At 36.0% G+C, this 20629-nt stretch overlaps 1 protein-coding gene and 1 pseudogene across 4 annotated transcripts in view; one reads left to right on the plus strand and one right to left on the minus strand.

The window, feature by feature from the left end:
- Positions 1-20629, plus strand: part of LRRIQ3 (leucine rich repeats and IQ motif containing 3) — a 196135-nt gene that overhangs the window by 130535 nt on the left and 44971 nt on the right. The window lies entirely within an intron of this gene.
- LOC110127479 (RNA-binding protein with serine-rich domain 1-like) lies at positions 2344-3225 on the minus strand (annotated as a pseudogene).

Consider the following 20629-nt stretch of genomic DNA (forward strand, 5'->3'; position numbering starts at 1 on the left):
CTGCACAGTAAACTTTTCAATTTGGTGGTTTTATTTTTCTGCCCCACCCCCAATTCTGTTTCTTTGATTATATCTATGCCTTCATTGATATTTTATTCATGAATTGTTTTCCTTATTTCCTTTTGTTATTTGTCTGTATTTTCCTTCATATCTTTGAACAAATTTTAAAAGCGTTGTTTTAAAACTTTTGTCCAATAAAGCTCATATGAATGTTTCTTTGGGGAAAGTTTCTGGGTATTTATTTTTTGTCCTTTCAAAGGGCCTTGTTTCCCTATTTCCTTTGTGTACCTTGTTGAAAATATGACATTTGTAAAATAGTCACATTGTCCAGTCTTTGCAGACTTTCATGGAAATCTTACTAGTTGCTGCTGCTGCTAATTCACTTCAGCCGTGTCCGACTCTGTGCAACGCCATAGACGGCAGCCCACCAGGCTCCGATGTCCCTGGGATTCTCCAGGCAAGAACACTGGAGTGGGTTGCCATTTCCTTCTCCAATGCATGAAAGTGAAAAGTGAAAGTGAAGTCGCTCAGTTGTGTCCAACTCTTCGAGACCCTGTGGACTGCAGCCTACCAGGCTCCTCCATCCATGGGATTTTCCAGGCAAGAGTACTGGAGTGGGGTGCCATTGCCTTCTCCCTCTTACTAATTAGTGAACCCCTTAAACTTGTGTTTAACCCAAGGTGAATATACTTAAGGTTTTCTTGGGTCTTTTCTGGACATGCATCCTGTCTGGGTCAGTGTATCCCACCTCTCCCACCCTTTTCCCTTTGGTAACCTTAAGTTTGTTTTCTATATCTGTGAGTCTATTTCCGTTTCCTAAATAAGTTCATTTGTGTCATATTTTTAGATTCCACGTATAAGTGATATCATTTGCTGTTTGTCTTTCTTTGACTGGCTTGCTTCACTTATGATAATCTCTAGGTCCATCTATTTTGCTACAAATCACATTATTTTATTCTTTTTTATGACTTAGTAATATTATATATAATATTCTATATATGTGTGTATATGTGTGTATATATATATATATATATATATATAATATACATGCCACATCTACTTTTCAATTTATCTGTTGATGAACACTTAAGTTACTTCCATGTCATGACAATTTTAAATAGTACTTTGATGAACATTGGGTTGGATGTATCTTTTCAGATTATGTCTTTCTCCAGATATATGCCTAGGAGTGGGATTGCGGAATCATATAGTATCTCTATTTTTAGTTTATTAAGGATCTTCCATACTATTCATAGTGGTTTTACCAGTTTACATTCCCATCAACAATGTGGTGGGTTGTTTTTTCTCCACACCATCTTCAGCATTTATTATTTGTAGACTTTTTTTATGTTGGCTATTCTGACTGGTGTGAGATGATACCTCACTAGTTTTGATTTGACCTTCTCTAATAATTGGCAATGTTGAATATCTTTTTAGGTACCGTCTGACCATCTGCATGTCTTCTAGGGAGAAATGTCTATTTAGATCTTCTACCCATGCACTCTAATCCTAGGTTTATTCACCACAATTATTTTATTCTACACAACTAAATGGAAATGGAAACAGCATTATCTAAAATGCTGCAAAGTTAAAAAACTCAAAACAGAAAATTAATAATATTGACTGTACAAGAAAAGCCAGAAAAGAATGTAAATGTTGCAAAGGTAACCTGCACAACCACCATGAATACCAAAACAACAGGGGGGTTTGTGATGACCTATCAGAGCTGGTTTTCAACTTATTCACTATTTCAGAAAGAAAAGGAAATGTGGGAATGTTTGTGTGCACACATGTGTATACACATGAGTACGTGTGAAAAGAATCATTTTGAGCAGATAACAGGTGGTATTTGACCCTAGAGATCGGAGGACTCAAGCAGGGAAACAGGGCCAGGCTAACAGGAAAGGCAGTTGTGTAAAAGTATTCCCTTTCCTGTAGGACTCGGCAGGCCAGCAGGTTAGGGCCTGACCAGACCACCAGAGGGGGCCCAGATCATCTATGGAATGGAAAAACAAGCTCCCACCTGGAGCGGTAACACCATTTGAAGCCCTCTTCATCCCTGCTGACTTTGCTGCTAAACTGACTCTCAGGAACTAGAAGTGTGTAGTCTTACTAGCCAGAAAACTAGAGGTCATCCTTATAAGCACAACCCCAATCCAACAAGATGCCAGCAACCCGAATCATGCTGACAGAGGAAATATCTCAGTTGGTTGCTTCATCTTCGAAGCCTACCCCAAGTGAGGGATTTCTTTCCTGGCAATACTCCTTTGGCTAGAAAAGTGACAAGAGTGTGTTGGATGGGAAACAAGTCACAGGGGCAGGACTTCAGTGGCCCTGCTTATAGGGAAGAGTCGGAGCTGGAGTGGCTCCTTTGGTGAGCCGCAGGGGAAGCAGGCTCACCTTTGCAAAGAAGCCCTGTGCCAAGGGGAAAGCGACCTTCTCCTTATCCATGGGAGTGACCTGTGCCATGTGGGAGGTGGTAGAAGCATTCTCCTGAGAAGACTGACTGGAATTGCCGGTGGAGCTGGCCAAGGCCAGGGGACCAGCACAGCGGTGGCAGTGTTCTCCTGAGCATCGATTTGTCCTCCATCCATGGGCTTCAGTGCCTTCTCCACTCATTTGGATTCTCAAGCTCCATATATGTGTTGTCTTTAGACAGATGGGGGTGCATCCTTTCCCCAGACATGTCAATCATTAATTTGATGTGATCTTTGGTCACATTATGGTGAGCCTCCTGATGAGCACTTTGGTAGATTGGGGGGAAGGTCTCTGCCTTTTCTTTTCGTTTTCATCTCTTTTGGGTGGTTTGAATTTGGAGGGGGAGCCCCACCTGTTGTCATATTTGCCCTGAGAAGGACTCTGAGAGCCAGAGGTGCTGCTGGAGCTGGAGCTGCAGGATATGCCGGAACTTCTGAGAGGCTGGGTGCTAAGGATGAGCCGGAGCTGCTGCTGGAGCCCGTGCTGGGGCCCGAACTGGAGATGGAGCCAACTGAGACCTGGTGCTGCTGCTACCACTGGAAGCACTGCACCACTTTTGAGTTTTATACCAGTCATGATCCTTCTCGCCTGATTCCTTGGTGGTCACTTTATCTCTAGAGCGATCCTTGGAGTTTTATGAGTGATCTTTGCATTTTGTAAAAAGAAGGAGCAGGAGTCCTAGTGCTGGACCTTTTATTATTTTCTTTGACTCCTAGCAAAATTCTCTTTCACCTCTGATAAATCCATTCTCCCCTTCTGAGGTGTTCAAAGCAGCAACAGGGACCTCACTTAATCTGAACTCTCACTTCTAACTTGAGTCTGAGAAATGATCCCTGATCAAGTGAAATTTACACCGAAGTGCAGAATCTTCCCACCTCCATAACTTCTTCCCACTGTTCTCAGCCTCTGAAGCCAGCCATTTCTCTGTTCTGCCCATTTTTTTATTGGATTGTTTAACTTGTTTGTTTATTTATTGAGTTGTATGAGCTGTTTGTATATTTTAATTTGAGATTAATCTCTTGTCAGTCACATCATTTGCTAATATTTTCTCTGATCCTATAGGTCTTGTTGTTTTATGGTTTCCTTTGCTGTGCACAAGCTTTTAAGCTTGATTAGGTCCCATTTGTTTATTTTTGTTTTATGTCCCCAGGTAAAATGTCTTGATTTCCCAGAGTTTCTACCCAGCTTAATTTTGGGATCTTAGATTTTTTATTTGTATTTCTCAGCCCACCCTGCTTTCCCCTGGGGTCTGTGGATCAGCAGTTCCCTGCAGTTTACAGTGTTCACCACTATTTGGTTTCTAGCCTGGAATCTTTATTTCCATTTCTCTTCTGATCTTTGGGTCAGGTGAGAGACAAACCAGTCCTTCAGGCAGCCCCAAAACAAGCTAGAACATTCCAAACAAATTCTACTCTGTTCCTTCCATCGTAAGTAAGAGAACTGACAATGGGTTGATTTCTCCTGACTCTGCTTTGCCACGCTGGGGAAGGAGTAGGGAACTGCAAATAAAAATGTTATGAAATGTCTTATATTAATATATTAAGTATTGATAATCATTAATAATAATTGATACTTATTCAATTAATAATTGATATTAACATATGTCAATATATTAATAAATATTTTCATTAAACATTAATAAGTATTAATATGCTAATAAAATATATATTCTGCCATATGTTAGTACATCTAAATGATCCCTTGAAATATCTGACTCTTTTGAATGTGGCTTTTTCTGGATTGAGTGCTTACTTAGTTGTGTAAATCATTGACTCATTTCCAGAGCTTGTATAAAGCTGTCTTAGCCATTCTGTAGATATTTATTTGTTTTTCCTATGAAAGATTGAGGATATGGGTGGTACCCTCATAGATTCCTAGTCTACAATCATTCTGACCCAATATTCTTGTATGTATTTTATCCATTTCATTTTCTCTTTCTAGAAGCCCTATTATTCAGACAAAGCTCTTGGACTGATCCTCTAACTTTCCTAGTTTTTATAAGCTATTTTCTCCTTTCTTAATTTTCCCTCTTTTATGGAATATTTACTAAATTTTTCCTTCTAACTCTATTTTTTAAATTATGTAATCAAAATTCTAAAATACACACTAAAATACACAACAGTTCTTAGTTAATAGATACAATTTCTTCTCCTTATCTGAGAATACGAATATCATATAGATTTGATGTTTTTATTGGAGTATAGTTGCCTTACGCTTCTGTGTCAATTTCTGCTGCACCACAAAGTAAATCAGCCATACTTATACATTTAGCCCCTGTTTTTTGGATTTCCTTCCCATTTAGGTCATCATAGAGCACTGATTTCTCTGAAAAACTTGGTATGAGGACCTTCATTTCCCAATTTTTCAGTCAGGTACCCCTGAATCCTTAGCTGTACTTATGTCCTTGAATATAGAATCTCTTTAGTTTAACTTTTCTGCAAAATGAATCTTTAATATCCCATCTCCTACCAAGGGATGGAAGAGTCACTTGGTTACATGTGGTTGCCAAAAGTTCCGTTGACATAGTCATGCCTTTAAAACAATTATTTAAGTCATGTTTCCAATTCTCTGCCTTTTTAGTGTTTGGTATTGTGGATCAGCTTTCTTCTTGTTTCCCTGCAGTAAATTTCAACTTTATAATAATTTGTTGTCCATTACCTTTTTTTCATCTGCTTTCCTGCTTCCAGTTTTTTTTAATATGTCACTGCTATTTTCTTTCTTTCTTTCTCATTGTCTTTACATGGTGTTTTCATTTTTTATTATGGTACTAGGTTTGCAGGGAGGAAGCAAAAAATTAATATGTTGAAACAGTTTAACTTATTCTTTTTAATCTGAAATCAATATTGATACTTTAAATTGAGCTGACTTATATTCACAATTTATATTAGATATGTGAAAAGAAGGTAAGATAAGGTGAAAAGGAGGGAATATGAAGTTTTGGAACATATATTCTGTTCGACACAAGGGATGTTTTAACACTTGGAAAATGTCAATTATAAATCATTCTGAATTCTGATTGACTTCCCTCTCAAGTGAATACTTTTTGTAGCCATCATCAGTGGATCATGAAGATTAAAATGTGTTAACCATCCCAGATAATGTCACATTGTAACATTTAATTTAATTTATTGTTTCTCTTTTATAGATGAGGAAAGTGGGTTTAAAGAGCTAAAATAGTTTACTCAAGGTCATATAATCCATAAGTGCCAGAGCTTTGCTATTCCCAGGCAGTTTCCTGATTCAAAGTCTAGTGCCCTTTCTATTTCACCGTGATGCCTCCTGAGGACCATAAATGTATCATTGTGAAATAATTAAATCATATGCATTGGAATATGGTTGTATTAGATTAAGCTATCTGAATCCATGAAACCTAATAAAAATCTGTCACTCCCTCTGTCATTCCAAATATTGTGGGACCACCCATTTTATATAAAATTCTATTAATTATTTCCCATTTATTCTAATATTCCTGATGTTTAAAAAAAGCCATGAGAGTTAAAGAGTATCTTGCTTATCTAAAATCATTATACTTATCTAAAAACATTGGAATTAGAGTAGAAAATAACATTTCTCCCTATATTTTTAAATTTAAATCACAATTACCTGATACTTGTTTTAGCAAATTGGTCGATTTTAAGCAGCCAGAAATTATACTGATGTTACTTCAACAGGTTAGTATTATTTTTTCGCATAAGATTTTATCAATTCAGCATTAAAGATCACTTTTATTTTTTTTAGCTAAGTAGTATTTTATGTTGCTTTCCACTTATTGCATTTTTATATTTAGTATTATCTTAAACCATTCTACCAATTTCTATACAATAATATATTCAAATATATAGTTAAAGTGATATAGAATGAGAAATACTTTTCTACTGAGCAGTGTTTCTCCTTTCTTCACTGTAAAGATTTCCTTTCAGAATGACTGGTATAATTTCTTTCTCTGACCATACCCAAGTGTGAGTTCAACAAAACTTAGTTTGAAAAATTAAGAAGTTTGGCAGTCTCTTTCTACTACTTAGTTAATATCAGGTAATACCATTGTGTTTGTGATGCAAACCTTTCTGCACTAGTTAATTCATTTCCTCTAAATTGAAATATGAGCAATTCTGGGAGTACTGAGTGAGAGGAGTGCTTTTGCAATCCCACAGGAATCAGCATCTTTTAACTTTCATGATTTTCATAAGAAGAACCTTTTTCAATCCCAGCTTATACCTACTCTTTGTTATTTGTAAAAAAAGTAGTTATGACAAATTATTAAGTCCATTGCATCAAACTTTGCATAGTTATCCAAATATTCTATTTTTATTATCTAATTACATCTGCCTGCTGATTTTTCTTTTGTCTACTTAACAAAGAATTGAAAGAGATATATTGAAATCTTCCACTATAATTGTGAATTTGTTTGCTTCTCCTTAATTCTGTCAAATTTTGTTTTCCTCATTGTGAGGTTATTTTATTAAGTACCTACCTGATTATAATTGATACATATTTTTGGTAAGTTGAACCTTTTATTATTATATGTTTACTTTCTCTGTTCCTAATAATTTTTTTCTTCATATTTTCTGTTGTCTGATGTTATTATATATGCTCAACTATATTTTAGTTAAAATTTTCCATATATAATTTTTCATCCTTTCATTTTTGAATTTCATATATATATATATATATATATATATATAATGAAAATAGGAAATTGCTGGTCCAGGTCTGTAGTCCATTTATTTTTACTGTATTTATTGAGATAACTGGGCATATTTCTAGCTTCTACTTTTTTTCCAGTTCTAATCTTGTTTACTTTCTTGTTTTTTCATAACAAATATCTATATTTTTCCTTTCTTTTGACTTATTATTTTGAAATAATTTCAAATTACAGAAAAGGCACATACATTACAAATTATTCCTAAATACCCTTCACCTGTTCCCCAGATGTTATCATCTTAAATAATCATAGCACAGTTATCAAAACAGGAATTTAATTAACATTCATACCATACTGGTGGCTCAGATGGTAAAAAAAATCTGCCTGCAGTGTAAGAAACTCAGGTTCAGTCCCTCCAGTCAGGAAGATCCCCTGGAGAAGGAAATGGTAACCCATTCCAAAATTCTAGCCTGGACTATTCCATGGACAGAGGAACCTGTTGGATTACTGTCCATAAGGTTGCAAAAAGTCATGCAGGACGGAGTGACTAACACTTTCATGTCCATACAATACTATTAACTTATCTGTGAACCATATTCATGTTTTACCAGTTGTGGAATGTTTTTTATTTGTCCAGGATCCAGTCCTAATATTGCCTAGGTTTTAGTTGTGTCATTTTTTGTTTGATTTTAATTTTAAAATCTTTTTTTAAGAAACTACAAATCTTGCTATTTGTTTGACATTACTTTCTGTATCTTTTGTAGCATCTCCTTGATTTATTTCTTAAATTGCTGCACCTCACTTTTCTTCAAAAGTATTTATTACATGAGGCTATAGTAGAAAACCTTTCACCTTTTATCTTATACACTAATTTTTTACCTCACATTTGAGCAATAAGAAGACTAAATTTTTAAGTCTATGTTTAAGATTATTTTCTTTCTATACGAGCATACCTCATTTTTTTTTCTGTTTTGTGAATATGCATTTTTACCAATTGAAGATTTATGGCAAAACTGCATCAAGCAAGTCTCTTAGCAGTTTTTCCAACCACGTTTGCTTTGTTTGTGTCTGTTTCACATTTTGGTAATTCTTGCAATATTTCAAACTTTGTAATTATTATATTTGTCATGGTGATCTGTAATCAATTATATTTGATGTTGCTATTGTAATTGCTTTGGGACACCACAAACTGTGCCCATAAAAATGAATAACTTAATCAATAGCTGTCATATACGTTCTGACTGCTCCACCCACCATCCATTCACCCATGTCTCCCCCTCTCTTTGAGCTTCCCTTGTTCCTTGAGACAGAAAAATAGTGAAATTAGGCCAGTAAATAACCCTACAGTGGTCTCTAAATGTTCAAGTAAAGGAAAGTTCACACATCTCTAACTATAAATCAATAGCTAGAAATGATTTAGGTCACCACAGATCATTGAGTAGAGTTCCCTGTGCTATACAGTAGGTTCTCATTAGTTCTCTATTTTATAAACAGTATTAATAGTATATATACATCAATCTCAATCTCCCAGTTAATCCCAGCCCCCATTTCCCCTTTGGTATCCATGTTTGTTCTGTACATCTGTGTCTATTTCTGCTTTGCAAATAAGATCATGTATGCCATTTTTATAGAGTCTAAATATATGTGTCATCCAAAAAAGAGGCAATATGCACATATGTATAGCTGCTTCACTTTGCTGTATAGTAGAAACACAACATTGTAAAGAAAGTATACTCTAATTAATTTTAAACAGAATAGGAAAAAGATATATATGGGGCTTCCCAGGTGTTGCTAGTGGTAAAGAACCTGCCTGCCAGTTCAGGAGACGTAGGAACTGTGGGTTCAATTCCTGGGTAGAGAAGATCCTCGGGAGAAGGAAATGGCAACTCACTCCAGTATTCTTGCCTGGATAATTGCATGGACAGAGGAGTGTGATGGGCTGCAGTCCATGGGGCCACAAAGAGTCGGACACAACTGAGCAACTTAGCAGCAGCATCTGAATAACTTTGCCACACAGCAGAAACTAACACAACATTGTAAATCAATTATATTTAAGTTAAAAAATTAAAACTAGAAATAATTAGCTTATTCAGAATGGCAAGTTTTGCTGGGTATTTTGCACCAGTTAGTCAAGTTGTAAATGCAAAGGATGCATTTTCGAAGGAAATTAAAAATCCTACTGGAGAAGGAAATGGCAACCCACTCCAGTATTCTTGCTTGGAGAATCCCATGGACAGAGGAGCTTAGTGGGCTACAGTCCATGGGGTCTCAGAGTCGGACACGACTCAGCGACTAAACCACCACCACCACCAAAAATGCTACTCCAGTGAACATATGAATAAGAAACTGAAACATCCTTACTACTGATACTTAGTTTTAGTGGTCTGGATAGAAAATCAAGTCAATAACAACATTCCCTTAAGCCAAAGCTTAATCCAGAGCAAGACTCTAACTCTGTTCAATCCTGTGCATGACAAGAGTGGTGAGGAAACTGCAGAAGAAACGTTTGAAGCTAGCACAGTTTGTTTTATGAGGTTGAAAGAAAGAAGCCATCTCTGTAAAATTTAATTGCAAGATGAAGCGCCAAGTGCTGATGTAGAAGCTGCAACAAGTTATCCAGAAGATCCTGCCAGGGTAATTAATGAAAGTGGCTACACTAAACAACAGATTTCTAATGCAGACAAAGCAGCCTTATATTGGAAAAGGATGTCATTGAGGACTTTCATAGTTAGCGAGAAAAACTCAATGTTTGGATTCAAAGGACAGGATGACTCTCTTATTATTGGCTAACACAGTTAGGGACTTTAAGTTGAAGCCAATACTCATAACATGGTTTCCTAAATATTAAGTCTACTGTTTAGACCTACCACTTAAAAATGAAAAAAGATTTCTTTCAAAATTTTACTACTCATTGACAGTGCAGCTGGTCATCCAATAGTTCTGATTGAGATGTACAATGAGATTAATAGCACTCTGATGCCTGCTAACACAATATTCTGTGGTCCATTTATCAAGGAGTAATTTTGACTTTCAAGTCTTTATTGTCAGAAATACATTTTGTAAGGCTATAGCTACAATGGTTAGAAATTCCTCTGATTGATCTGTTCAAAGTAAATTGAAAACCTCCTGGAAAAGATTCACCATTCTAGATGCTCTTAAGGACGCTTGTGATTTATGAGAGGAGGTCAAAATATCAACATTAATAGGAGTTTGAAAGAAGCTGATTCCAACCCTCCTTGATGACTTTGAAGGGTTCAAGACTTCAGGAAAGAAAGTAACTGCAGATTTTGTGGAAATAGCAAAAGAATTAGAAGTGGAGACTAATGATTTCACTGAAACTCTTCAATCTTACAATAAAACTTGAACAAATGAGGAGTTGCTTCTTACAGATGAACAAAGTGATTTATTGAGGTGGAATCTAAACCTGGTGAAGATGCTGTGAAGATTGTGGAAATGACCAAAGAGGATTTAGAATATTACATAAACCTAGTGGCTAATGCAGCAGCAGGGTTTCGGAGGATTGACTTCAATTTTGAAAGTTCTACTGTGGGTGGCTCAGACATAAAGCATCTGCTTGCAATGCCCGAGACCTTTGTTCGATCCTTGGGTTGGGAAGATCCCCTGGAGGAAGGCATGGCAATGCCACTTCAGTATTCTTATATGGAGAATCCCCATGGACAGAGGAGCCTGGCAGGCTACAGGTCATGGGGTCACAAAGAGTCAGACATGACTGAGTGACTGAGCACACAGATTGTGGGAAAATATGTTACGAGAAATTGTTTGTGAAAGAAAGAGTAGATTGAAGAGGTATATTTCATTATCATCTTATTTTAATTGCCACAGCCACACTGACCTTTAGCAACCACCAACCTCCAGCCAACAGCCATCAATGTCAGGGCAAGATCCCCTGTGACTTGCTGAAATCTCAGATAATGGTTAGCAGTTTTTAGTAATAAAGTACTTTTAACTAAGTTATATACATTTTTCAGCATGATACTTTTGCACACTTAATAGACTATCAGTTCAGTTCAGTTCAGTCGCTCAGTTGTGTCAGACTCTTTGCGACCCCATGAACTGCAACACGCCAGGCCTCCCTATCCATCACTAACTCCCGGAGTCCACCCAAACCCGTGTCCATTGAGTTGGTGATGCCATCCAACCGTCTGATCCTCTGTTGTCCCCTTCTCCTGCCCTCAATGTTTCCCAGCATCAGGGTCTTTTCAAATGAGTCAGCTCTTCCCATGAGGTGGTCAAAGTATTGGAGTTTCAGCCTCAATATCAGTCCTTCCAATGAACACCCAGGACTGATCTCCTTTAGGATGGACTGGTTGAATCTCCTTGCAGTCCAAGAGACTCTCAAGAGTCTTCTCCAACACCACAGTTCAAAAGCATCAATTCTTTGGCACTCAGCTTTCTTCACCGTCCAACTCTCACATCCATACATGACCACTGGAAAAACCATAGCCTTGACTAGATGACCCGTTTTGGCGAAGTAGTCTCTGCTTTTTCATAAACTGTCTAGGTTGGTCATATCTTTCCTTCCAAGGAGTAAGCATCTTTTAATTTCATGGCTGTAATCACCATCTGCAGTGATTTTGGAGCCCAGAAAAATAAAGAGTGTAAATATAATTTTATATGCGCTGGGAAACCACCACTTTGTGTGTCTCACTTTATTGTGATGCTTGCTCTATCATGGTGGTCTGGAACTGAACCGTAGTATCTCTGAGTTATTCCTGTTCCTCCGAACTGTCCGTCCAGTGTCTTCTTGCTTTCAGCGTTGCTGCTAAGTGATGTGATGTCACTTTATTCTTGTTCCTTTAGAAGCTTTTAAATTTGTCTGACTTTGGTCCTTAAATTTTGCTATAATATGGTTATATATTTATATATATATATATATATATACACTCATATATATAAAATTAAAAATAAGCATGGTTATATGTATATTTTACTCTTTCTCCCTTCTACTTAGCATATCTTACATTTATTTGTTCACATATTTTCCCCTCTCCATTTTTCTTTTTCTCATCTTCTGGGAAACCAGTTACCTTAACACTTTTACTTCTCTATATCTTTCCATCTCTTTTTAATTTATATTTCTTCATCCTTTCCAGAATTCTTTCAGGAAATTGTTTAGTCTGATCTTTAAGTTCATGAACTATTCTTTGGTAACACCCATTTTACTATTTGTATCATCCACCTACATAAGATTTTCACTTATATACTTTATTACTATTTTTTTCTCATTCTTACTTTATATTCTTTTTATTCCCCTTTTTTGGTAAGTTCAATATAATTAATTGAAATTCTTATTCTGTCTAATATTGCTTCTTGTAGCATCTCTTGTCCAGCTTGTTATCTTTTTCTTGATGTAGTTTTATTTTAACCTGTGAGGACATATTCCCAGAGAGTCTCTGATATCTCAGTGCTTATCCTTCTTACCAGGTCTATGTTCTAGTTACATATAAAGTGCTAGTTATAGTTCCAAGAATATAACATTTTGCCTGTGTTTATGTTTTTTTCCTCCAACTGAAAATACGTCAATTTTTGCCTTTTGAAATCCACTTGTTCTGTAGTACCTTAATTACATTTGCTTTTTACACTAAGTTTTTGTTCTCTTTAATAATTACAATTAATGCCTTCATCTTATACATTCCATAACACTCTATATGTGCTTTTTATCGTGGTTGTTTTGAGCAGTCTTCCCCTTGCCAAAGTATGAATTTATTGAAAACAATGGATTTTCTCTCTGTGTGTCTTCCTTAACATTTGGCAGCTTATCATATCCACATGGAGTACTCTTAGTTAAGAGATCTTAAATCAATTTATAAATGAAGTTTACATTTATCTGAGCAAGGCAAATTACATGGCAACAAGTATGCAAATAGATAAATTGAATATGGGTAAGCAAATTATCCATAAGGATAATATGTGATTTTTTAATATTAATTAGAAATGACATATAATTATGTCATACTATGATTTTTCTAATCCTTATATTGTCACTGTAAGGTCAGCCAGAATAATTCATATTTTATATATGCTGAGTATTTTAACTTCTACATAGGGCCATATTTCCCTGTTTACTTTCTCACTGTGATATTTCAAGTAGCCAAAACTTTTAAAATATTTATCAGATAAACAAATACACTAGTGAATGAATGACCCATGGCTGTTTGTACCATGACCATGTACTTATTGCTCTGTAAAGTCTCTATTAGTGCCTGCTGTCTTGGTATAATTATTAATAATAGTGCCTTTCAATCTTGAACATGTTCTAATTTGAATAATATATGATTACATAAATGCCATACTGTTTCTCTCATCAATAGACCAATTAAAACTTTACTAATAATTTCAAGGATACAAATAATTGTGAGGTTCAAATGAGGAAGAGATAGGTCTGGGACATCAGACATGGCTTTCCAGGTTTTTTCTCCCCTTGAAGAACTTGCACCTGTGACCCAGCAAAGCAGATGAGATCTCTGTGAGTCTTATCGGTTTACTCACACAGAGACAAGTGTTTATTTACACTATGAAATATTTCTGTTTTCTTTTTCAGAAAGTTGTATAGTGTCTATGACTTTCTTCAGAGAGTGTAACCTGATAGGTTCTGGGTTTATTTAATATAAGCAATCCTTTAGCCTGGCATCATCTTGCTAAGGGCATTTGATAGATAAGATCTCTTCCTCCTAGAAAATATCATTTGTCCATTTTTTTTTTTTTTTTTGGAGTTCCATTTGACATGGGGATTAGACCAGATCATGTGTATTCTTTCCTTTCCACCTGGGCACTTTACAAACAGAATGAATGGATCACCATCCAAATACTTTAACTCCTTCCCATACCTCCAACAGGTTTTGGAATTTAGAGAGCATTTTATTACACTTAGTTTTTTTTTAACTACACTTTAGATTATTATTACATATATATTGTTAAAAGCTCTAGGTATTCAAAATCCAACAGTAAATAAGGCATATAAAACTCTATTCTCATGAAGGTAGTATATTAGTGGTAAACATGATATTATATATGTCAGTGGAACTTCTGTAAGATTATGAAGTTATAACATATGGTTAAGGATATATACTATATTGTTTCATTATATTAGCAAATAAATCATTCAAATTACACATGACAGCCTAACTACTGATTATTTTTGTTGTAAACATTATCCAAAATTCCTCTTTCTAGTTATTAACTTGTAATAAATATATGTCTTATTTTATTTAAATTAAACCTGTTATCCCTTCTAGTTTTTATTCTAAATTGCCTAAGCAAATATTTTATTTTTTCTTCATGAAATACTGCATGTCAGATATTTTAAAGAGATATGATGTTTCAGGAATACTTACTCTATCTTGTATTTTGAGTTTTTTCCATTGTTAGAAATTAAACATATAAATTTCTTGATTTATACTGAAGAGATATGGCATACCAAACAGACACTGCAATCCTACAAGTATGTGTTAGTGTTTTCTTAACCCTCTGTTATAAGTATAGCTGAAAGATGGGACAATTATATGCAGTTATTTCAACAGAATTTATACAAATGCAGTTATGAAGAAGCAAATTCAAATATTTTTCACAAAGTGCCAGCTGTGATATAAAAGACACTTCTGAGAACAAAACTGCTATTTTCAATTCAGAATATAAGGTCACAGGATTAATTATTTGAGGGTCGTTATATCTAAGTGCCTGTGATCAGATTTATACAATTCTTAGTTACTTTACCTCCATTATGTACTTTGTCTTTCTCTAAATCCACTTATGAGTTTGAAATGAAGACTCTCAAGGAGATTTTACGGTTTCCATTGAAACACATTACATTTTCTGCCTCCAACATTTTTCTTCCAAATTCATCCAATTTATCATATCTTGCTGATTTCAATCCACTTGTGCTTTAGGCAGTTCTATCAGTGTTGTTTTTTTTTTTTCCCTCCTAAATTGTTTGCTGGAATGACTGAATTTTAGTCCAGGATATAAAACAGTATAAACTAAATTACTTCAGATGAGTAATTAGAGCATACTCATGCATGTAAAACTAGAAATGTTTGTTGCTGGATTTAAAATTGAAAGCAAACAAAATTTATTTTGTATCAGTATAATAGTTCAAATTGCTTTTTAAGTATTTTAATATTCTTACTACCAGGAATAGAGAAGGAGTAGGTTAAATTCAAATGAAAGTAAGTATAGCTTGATGGAAAGAAAATAGGCTTTGAATCAAATATATTGGCTTTACTTTCTAATGCTAAGCCACAATATGATTATATTCCAGTCCCATATTCCATATACCCCCCTACATTGTCCAGCTTCCCATGCACTAAAGGGTTATATGATTATTTCTGTCTACTTGACTGTGAGCAAAAGTGAAACTCATCACTTCAGAGTAAAAGCAATTAAGAGTATCATTCTCTTTCCCCCCTTGTAGATCTTGGAGGCCATGTGTTCCATTAGCATATTTAAAAGGTACTACTGACACACATTGGTTCTTAGATGAGAAATGGATAAATCTTTACTCTGCTAAGCTACTGGGTTTATAGAGATAGAAGAAATTAAGGTCAATTATGCTGACAAATACAGAAATTAATACATAAGAAAACCCTTAAATATGGCCTCATCTTAGTGACCAGATATGAAAACTGTTAGAGATTGGGAAAAATTGGCAGTCTAAGTTTTGTAGTAGCAAAGCGTTTCCCTGTTATAACTTGGAAGGCAAACTGTGTGTCTACTAACTTAATGGCTTTAGGTGAAAAACCGAGTATTGATTTTATGTGTTGGTTGTACTGTACTGTGTTTGGAAAGTTACCCCATAGGAAAAAGAGGAGCTCAGCAAAGTAGGTGCTTCCCTGGTGGCTCAGAGGTTAAAGTCTGCAATGCGGGAGACCTGGGTTTGATCCCTGGGTCGGGAAGATCCCCTGGAGAAGGAAATGGCGACCCACTCCAGTATTCTTGCCTGGAGAATCCCATGGAGAGAGGGGCCTGATAGACTCCAGTCCACGGGGTTGCAGAGTTGGAAACGACTGAACGACTTCACTTTCACTTTCAGCAAAATAGCTGGTTTTCAACATAAAATAAAAGAGAATGAAGAGTTCAGAAATTTAGGGCTTTGGAAAATCTGTCTGCTTCTATAATCCCAAAATAGTAAAGCAAAACAGGAAATTAAATAAGGCTTTGAGACAAAGGCCCAAACCTCTTAGTTGAAGATAATGACTTAGGACAGAGGTTAGATTAAGTGTGTGGGCTTCCCATCTACTGTTGCAGATAGCTTCATAGTAACATCCATTAAATTGGTAGAGTAAGAGAGATTGGAAGAAAGAAAAAGAAAGCAGATCTGAACACTATATATGACTCCAAATGACCTTTACATGCGATTACTAGCACATAGAACTGAGAGAAGAAATAGATCAACAGCTGAAAGTTTAATGGAAAGGTATTACAAGAGCATCTTAGTCTGAGATAACTTTGAGCATTCAAGACTTAAATATACACTTGAATCTCCAATCTTTAGCAAGCAAGAAATACACTGAGAAAGCTGTTGTACCCTTCAGAGTAGGCAATTCACCCCATCTGAGATGTGACCAAGAAGGATAATGAAAGACAGGACTTCTCACAGAAAACAGTATGAGACTAATCCAGGACCCATCCACACCTAAAGATAGGAGAAGTTCACAGAGAAAACCAGTAACTAGTGTGTCCCTCCTGTTCTCCCCATTTGTAGTTGATTTTTCCCTATACCAGTATGTGTCTGTGTGGGTGATTCAGGAGATGACTTGTCTTTGTGATTCATGTCTTTAGACAAAACCTTATTCAGACCTGATTGATAGACTGTTATACACATCTAGAGATTCTGAACTTGATGGTACTTTCAATTGTTTTTCTTCAGGAGTATGTTCTATATTTAGGGGAAAAAGGATCAAATGATCAGTGATGACTTGTGGCAAGAATTTTGTGCTTATAAAATATTCCAGTTGTTTGTCTACAATTCCAAGCCTGTCTCAAAACTTGATTGGGAGGCCATAGCTTAGTTCTGGTTGATAGATTGTGACTCAAAGTAAGTATATTACTTCTAGGATAAGGTATTTAAGCATACCTTTCCCTCACTTTTTTCCTGCGAAGTCCTTGGAGAGCTCACGTTTTCAGATGGTTTAGCTACATTATAGAAGATGGATATCCTATCTACTTTAGATTTACATGAACAAAATCAACATTTATGAGTAAAATCAACCTTTATTAACCATTTGACTTTGTTTTATCTGTTATTGCAGCTAGAATTAGGGGCTTCCCTGGTGGCTCAGTGGTAAAGAATCTACCTGCCAATGCAGGAGCCACCAAAGACACGGATACAATCCTTGGATTAGAGAGATCCCCTGGAGGAAGAAATGGAAACCCACTCCAGTATTCTTGCCTGGAAAAATTCCACGGACAGAGGAGCCTGATAGCTATAGTCCATGTGATCATAAAGAGTCAGACACAACTGAGCGACAGCATGCATGCATGTCCAGTTAGTGTTAATTATGCTAACCACAGTGATCACATCTTACTTAGTCAAAAGCGTATACTAAAAGGATGTACTAAAAGAGTATTCTACAAGTTTGCTATAAAATAACATATTGCTATACAATAACATATGTATAATACTTGGCATGAAGCTTATCACATGACATATACCCATACAGTAAAACATCTAACATGTAGTAAATGTTCAGTAAATGTTAACTGCTGCTGTTATTATTTCTGTTGTTATTGTTAGACCTCATGTGCCCACAAGTGTTAAAACAATAATAGATAGATAATGTCTATACAGTCTATCTTGATTTCAGAAGTATCTTTCAATTAAAGAGATTCTCATAAGAACATTTAGGATAAAGTGGAAAATATTTAGACGATGGCTCAAGTGGTAAAGGATCCGCCCGCAATGTGGGGGACACAGGAGATGCAGCTTTGATCCCTGGGTCAAGAAGATCACCTGGAGAAGGGAACGGCAACCCACTCCAGTATTCTTGCCTGGAGAATCCCATGGACAGAGGAGCCTGGCTGGTTACAGGCCAGGGGGTTGCAAAGAGTTGGACATGACTGAGCTACTAACACAGGCACAAACAGTTTTTCTAACACTTTACAGCAACTACAAATGAATCAGTGTTAACTTGGAGTTAGGTTTTTAATGGAATAACAGCTTGGTACCCCCTCTTTATTTCACTGTTGTTAGGAAAGATCTAGAATAAAGTACTAGACAGCATGATTATATATTTCATGAGGCTGGAAGAGTTAGCTAATATCCAGTGAAAGAATAGGATTGTGAATATTGAGACTGAAACAATGAGCTCAATTCAATAAATAATATTTTGTAAGAATAAGTATAAATGTTTTACCTTAAAAAAACTATTTAAACACAGACTAAAGGATACATGACTTAAAGAAAATTCATGTGATATAGAGTTAGGCTTTCAGTTGCCTTCAGTCTTACTACGAATAAACAGTATATTCTGTACCTGTTCAATAGCTGGTGGATCTTTGGTTTATGAATTATGGCACCTAGAAAGAAAGAAAATCCTATTGTTATACTCTAATAACAAGACTCAGTACTTGGTGCTCAGATTATAATTCACTCTCTAAAAGCATTTTAACCAACTAAAGATCATTTAGAGAAATATAATTATGATGCTTAGGGGCTTGGAATTAAGGGATGCCTTTCTCGATATATCTTAAAAACGTTTTTTAAATTCTCTTTGTTTTTTATTTTGGGGTTGTTGGCTCTTCATTGCTGTGCAGGCTTTCTCTAGTGGTGAGTGAGGGCTACACTCTGGGAGCAGTGCATAGGCGCTCATTGCAATGGCTCCTCTTGTTCTGGAGCACAGGCTCCAGGGTGCATGGGCTTCAGTATTTGCAGCACATGGGCTCAATAGCTGCGGCTTCTGGGTTCTAGAGTACAGGCTCAATAGTTGTGCTTCACGGACTTAGTTGTTCCACAGTATTTGGAATCTTTTTGGATCAGAAATTGAGCCCGTGTCTTCTGCATTGGCAGGGGGATTTTTAGTGATTGAGCCTCCAGGGAAGCCCTAAAAACTTTCTTAAAATTAGAGAAGCTTAAAATTAAAATGAACTACTTCAAGAATTCCTTCACTGAAGGTATGCAAACAGAAGCTGGCATAAGCATTTGCTGCGATTAAATGAAGAAGGCAATAAAATTAATTGGCTAATTTGTACTAAAAATTGGCTGGTTTGTAATTCCAACTATTTTGTAATAGCTTGTAATTCTTTGGTTGTAAATTCATTGTCTTTAGGTTGTTATTATAATATCAGACACTGTAGGTCAGCAGTTCTTTCAGGAGGTCTACAGAGTTTAAATTATTGTTATGGTAACAATAAGACATTATTTGTCCTTTATGCTTTTAATTTTCTCATAGGTATAGACTTTTCTGGAGGCTACATTTGTGATGGTGTCATCACTGACATTAACATGTAATGACCTTTTTTTTGTTGAATGAATGATTTTTAAAATTATGTTTTAATTATAAGTAGTATAAATTTCGGAGAAGGCAATGGCACCCCACTCCAGTACTCTTGCCTGGAAAATGCCAGGGACGGAGGAGCCTGGTGGGCTGCAGTCCATGGGGTCTCGAAGAGTCGGACACGCCTGAGCGACTTCACTTTCACTTTTTACTTTCATGCATTGGAGAAGGAAATGGCAACCCACTCCATTGTTCTTGCCTGGAGAATCCCAGGGACGGCGGAGCCTGGTGGGCTGCCGGCCTATGGGGTCATATAGAGTCGGACACGACTGAAGTGACTTAGCAGCAGCAGCAGTATAAATTTGAAAAGGTCTTTGATGTTCTCAATAATTTTTAAAGGTATAAAGTGACCCTATGAACAAGAAGTTGATCTGGGTGCTGTGACTACAGAATCAAAATCCCTGACTTCATGGGGTTTGCATTCTAAAGCAAGAATATAGATCATAAACAAATGAACAAAGTAATTTTAAGTGGTCATAAGTAATATATATTAAAAATAGAAATCTGATAGAGAGTTTAGAGAAGGTGATGGGGTACTTTCAGTAATACAGCCTTCTTTATGTAAGGCAGTCTGCTTTAGAAAAACTAAGATCACTTCTGAAGAGTTAGTATTTGTTTTATGATGAAAGGAAAGATCCATGTGAAGATTTTAGGAAAGAGTATGCCAAGCAAAGGCAACAAAGAAAGTTTTAAATTGAGAAAAGCTTCATATATTTGAATATCAGATGAAGTCCTATGAACCTAGTCTATAGTGAGTAGAGAATGATAAGGTTGGATAAGTAAGAGCCTTATATGTAACCCAGATATCAGAACTCAGGCCTAACCTGTTGTCATCCTCTTCATACTTATCTTTAAATATAACCTTTTCTAGCCATATTCATAAAAGAAAAAGGTTGCATTCATAACCCCAACAAACACTGAGGAAAATAATATATGGCAAGGGCCTCTAGTCATATTTCAAGTTTAATAAAGCTGAAGTCCTATGTAAAAGGGGACT

The sequence above is a fragment of the Odocoileus virginianus genome, chromosome 5 (assembly GCF_023699985.2).
Source record: "Odocoileus virginianus isolate 20LAN1187 ecotype Illinois chromosome 5, Ovbor_1.2, whole genome shotgun sequence".
NCBI lineage: Eukaryota > Metazoa > Chordata > Mammalia > Artiodactyla > Cervidae > Odocoileus > Odocoileus virginianus.